The sequence below is a fragment of the Pygoscelis adeliae genome, unplaced genomic scaffold (genome assembly GCF_000699105.1).
Source record: "Pygoscelis adeliae isolate BGI_AS28 unplaced genomic scaffold, ASM69910v1 Scaffold1, whole genome shotgun sequence".
NCBI classification, from domain to species: Eukaryota; Metazoa; Chordata; class Aves; order Sphenisciformes; family Spheniscidae; genus Pygoscelis; species Pygoscelis adeliae.
In genome coordinates this window covers 5,696,338-5,701,388 of record NW_008824051.1, presented here as the reverse complement: position 1 = coordinate 5,701,388, position 5,051 = coordinate 5,696,338, and the positions used below count along the sequence as shown (strand labels likewise).

General features: G+C 47.0%; 1 protein-coding gene across 1 annotated transcript in view; it reads right to left on the bottom strand.

The window, feature by feature from the left end:
* Positions 1 to 5,051, bottom strand: part of DUSP10 (dual specificity phosphatase 10) — a 25,617-nt gene that overhangs the window by 6,629 nt on the left and 13,937 nt on the right. The window lies entirely within an intron of this gene.

Genomic DNA, 5,051 nt, shown 5'->3' with positions numbered 1-5,051 from the left:
TTCTTGCCAGCATCGCTCTGGGGAGTGGTATGTACGCATTTGTGCGGCTGAACAAAAGAGAACAGCTCCTCGTAACCTAACAGCGACTGAGGTGCTCACTTAACATCTGGCAAACAGCTCTCTTTTTTCTGCCCTGGTTGCCTGAAAATATCTAGCAAGAGTTATTTTTAGGACATTAATATGGATTGGAAAATGGACCGAGGGGGGAGGGAGAAGTCACTTTTTTTGGCTCATGCCTCCCCTGGCTCTATTGCATGTCTTCCTGGATTTTTCAAGCAGCATTCCCTGCCCCCCCCCCCCTTTTTTTTTTCCAGGAGGGTGGCTCTGCAGAACTGGAGCAAGAAAAGCAGACCTTCTTTCTACACCTCATTCGGCAATTACATCAGCCACAGGCTCCCCACCTGCCTGGTTTCCATAGCAATTACACAAAGCACACAATGACATCAGCTGGCATGACATCAGCTCTTTGAGCGCAAACAATACAAGAAGAACTACTTTGTGTAAGGCCTTTGGTAGGAGGCGGCGTTCCTGGGAGCCGCTGATGTAATGCTAACAGGTGGCTCCTCCAAAAGAAAGAGGCAGAAAGAGGAGAAATGCAATGATATATCCCCCCTGCCTCGCCCACAAAAGCGCACGTTTATGTTGTACCAGGATACTTGGAGTCATGCACCGCATCGAGACAGGCCAAGTGTTCAGACTCAATTGCACTTTGTTAAATGCAAGCCAAAAAAAAACTGGGCGGGGGGGGAGAGCTACGCTGAAGTTACTAGAAAGAGCTACACCAGCCAAAATAAATGCTGAATGTCACCATTCCCATAATATTATTTTTTTAAAAAGAGGTTATTTGTCTTTTCCATGCTCTTTCACAGTGATCTAGCGAAGGAAGATTTTAAAACAGAGCAAAACATGCTGTCACACGGGCTCTGGATCAGACACAGCAAAGGGCTTCGATGCCTACATCTTGAGTGCTGCAACTCCCAGTGTCCACACACCCGCCCATAGGGTGGGACCCACAACCCAGGGACCATCTTTGCACCCTACGCAGTACTCAGTAGGCATGAGGCACCCAGACTAGGTTACAACCATCTAAGCCTCTCTAATACAAGTGCTTTTTTTTTTTTTAATGTCCAGACTTCTGTCCTTCACACACTGCTAGTAACTCATTTTCCCAGAAATCCTCGAATTGCCCACAAAACACAGAGTATTTCTCCCCCCTGCCAAAGCATGTTTGTCTTCAGCTGTTTCTGGCGTTTACAGGACACAGAGCAAACAGATCTGCCTTAAAGATCTCTACTTGCAAAGTTGTTACAACAGGGGAGCAGGATGGAAGGAAGAGCAAAGACAAAAATCTGAGCTCAACTGCCAACTGCACCACCTGGCCTTGACCAGGTCTGAAAAGTCTTCTCAGTCCACTCAAGAAAACAAACAAGACTATGGTCCCCAAGCTGAAGATGTTTGAAGTCTCATCCAAACCAACAGCCCCAGCCTAGAGCCTGGGCTAAAGGCTGAGCCCTAACCCACATTCCTGTCCTTCTGCACAGGCAAGCAATCCCTTCAGCTTAAATACTGCTGTTTAAACAATAACTAGAGCATGCTGGGATTCCCAGTAAAACCCCTGAAAAAGAAGTTGCTTTATGACTCCAGAGCCAACACTCATCTTCTATCTCTCCTGCAGCCTTCTGGGAGTAAGCAACCATAGGCGGATGTAGTATCCCATTGCTTCATCACTCAGATGTGGACACACTGATGGCATGGCAGACACCATCCTGCTTCACCATCCGCCTTGTAAGATACAGCAGAGCTGGAGAGTCTAGAGCAAGCTCTTTCCTTACCACCTATGTCCTCCTTTTGGGGCCTCTGCCTGCGCTGTTGGCCAGAAGACACTATTACTCCTGTTACCAGCTCTTCCTCAGTATGAGCTTTGGTCCAGCAGATGAGAACAGGGAGAAGACGACAAGAGACCATTACATTGTGCAGAGCTCCTCTGTAATCACTGTACCCAGAAAAGATCAAGAGGTGCAGGGCAATCCCCACCACTCCAGCAGGACCATCAGGCCAAAGTATGGGAAGGCGACCACAAACATGCCATGTGGAAGATACCCAAACAAGTGGAGTAGCCAATCATACAATAGCTTCACCCACAATTTCTTTCCTGACATTTGCCAGTGAAGAGGTCACCTTTCCTAATGTCAGTCCACATCCCCCCCTCTCCTTGTTCTCCTCCCTCATGTGGGTAGGGAGTTAAAAAGTCAGTTCAAGCAATATTTAAAGTACCATACCCAAGCAACTCTCGGAGCAAACATATCTGAAACAACACGTTACTGGGGAGAGGATTACTAACCTGAACTGGCTCAGACATGTGAGCAAGGGAAGACTGGACAAGGATGCTGGCACCCAGAAAGGATGCAGCAAGATGCAGTCATGGAGGGAAGCTGAACTCTAAAGCCAACAGTAGGAGCTTAGCTTGGATCCGCACTGCCGTATGAGTCATGCAGGTCCCAAAACAGAATCTAGACACCTCACGAGTGCTGTTCCCTTAATCCACTCTCGCCATGTTCACCACACACAATCCTTGCTCCTAGCTGATTTATGAGGCACTAGTGTAATTTAAGTGGAGCTCATGCATGCACAATGCTCAGGTTTTTCTAAAGTTTGAAACTACTTCCCTAAAAAGGTCCAAGCAAAATTCATTATTACTAGTCAGAAAGAGTCAAAGAGGGATGGACTTTCCACATGAAGGCAAACACAATGTACAGGGTATTCAAATGCATCTGTATTCCTTTGTCGAGCAGCTGCTATTTCAGCATTTAAAGTCTTCATGCAGCGGGGCAGAGGAGGTGGGAGAGAAGAGGCTGTACCCAGAGAGGAGGCCAACACATAGCTACTGCAAGCCTGGTTTAAGAGTCAATTCATTAAACTCAGCAAGGACCAAGACGTATCACTGCTACTGACAGCAACTCCAGATCACAAGGAAGCTCAAGGCATGGATGCAGAGACTCCACTTGTGGTTGTAACAGAAGCTGTTTTTGGTTGAAGCTGCTCAAGCCTTCCTAAACCTGGGGCATGAAGCAAGTGTTACAGAGGGCAGTTAACAGGGAGCGTGGAGGAGAAGCACAACCTGGCAAAAGCCTCTCACTAGCACAAAAATAAGCTGCATTTTAAAAGCAGCTTTTCAGCTGCTATTTGCAATATGCAAAAAGCCTTCATCATATACAGGCAGCCGAAGCAGAGAGGCAATATAATATATCCACCAGGAAAGACCATTAGCATGCATAGCAGTGCAGTTTGAACGACAGCCATGAAGCCTAGACTCAGCTGTGTAGCCACCTTCAGTGACAAACGAAAACGCCAGCAGCTAGATAAGCCACCAATGTTCACTTCTACAGAACATCATGCTTGTAACCCGTCTCTTCTAGCTTTAAACATACCACATAGCTTTCATAACCAAAGTACGGGAAAAAGCCTGAACCGCCCAGCCAGTTTGACGCAGCCCACGCATGGATGCGGAGAACATACCAAGTGCTTTTGTGCACACTCTGCTCCAAAACAGCTGCCGGGCAGGCTTTCAGGGGGGACTGAGCCTACCCAAATCTGAATGAAGATGGACATGCAAGGATGCCCAGCACACTGGGGAACCCAAGGTACTTCTTCCATAAGGAAATGAATCAATGAAGCAGGACCCTTCATGGCAGATGGCCTTGCCTGCTCTCTAGCGGAACACAACGTAAGACCGAGGGCTCTTGCTCGCCACTGATACAAGAGCGAGATATTTTTGTAGTTATCACTGCATGACATCTTCCAGCATCCTGCCCTGCCAGGACAGTTAGTGAGCGACAGACTGGATTGTTCAAGACATCAAAACTTTTAGGAAGTCTCAAGTCAGCACCGTACATGCTCCAGCTATTCATACTTGTTTGTTCAAGTTCTTTGCAGCCATCTGCCCATAAACATATCACTTAATGCTCCTCAAAATCCCCTGCTGAGCAGCGCCCAAGCAGCAGCTGCACACAGATTTCCCAGCTCCGAAGCCACCCAGGAGCCTGGGGCTTGCACCAGCGCTACGAGGCCAGGTGAGCAGCTGGACAGGAGCCAGAGCAGCTCTGAACAAATAAAAAAAGACAAGCAGCATGGTGCTTGCATAAAACCATGCCAAACATGGCGTCTGTCATTTGCCATCAGAAGAGGGCAAATACAATGCAAAACAGGCACAAAAGGTATGGCAGAAACTAGGCAACCAGCTTTTACAAGGGATCATGACCTTGCAATAGAAACAGTCACCTTCAAAGAAAGCAAGAAAAACAAGCCTTACCCACACACATTTTATACAAGTAATTTTTTTTTTTTTTTAGAGAAGATTGAAAATTAAAGTACAAGTAGTACAGTAACACCTGCCCTCCTCCTCTGTGTCTCCTTTGGCACCTCTTTCAACCATCACTGCTGTTCTATGGCTATGTGACTATATACAAACTAGGATGTGGGTTTAAAATACGTTTTGGTAGATTCGCAGTATGTTTCTTACCTAGAAACAGGCTCTTACCCCGCAATAAAGGGAGTGACCTCGTTCCCCCTGTAGTGAGAGAGCTTATAGAGAGGCAGTTACCATGAAATACCCTCACCATAAAGCAATACTTTTGCATTACCTCATCAGCGTGGCCAATACTTTGTTCTGAGCGTGGCAGGTACTGGGTGTTCCCGCTACGATTACAAACAGGAACATATTTTTATACATGACAGACTGCAGATGAGGGATCCACATTTAGACAGAACACGTGGTCCCAGGAGACAAACAGACCTTTTATACAGCTTTCAAAGCTGTCCAGGAGGATTTCTGGATCCGCTCATCCTCGATTACAATACCACAAAGCCATCTCAAAAAAATAAAACCAACACACACATGCGCGCGCGCAACAAGAGCAGAAATCCCAGGATGCTGTGAAGTATCAGCAGAAGAGATGCTCAGTCTAACTTCCCCTACTCTTGAGTTGCTGGGCTCTCATGGGGGGAGCAGTGGAAAATTCAGTGGTACTGGGGTTCCGGCCACTAAGAGCGTC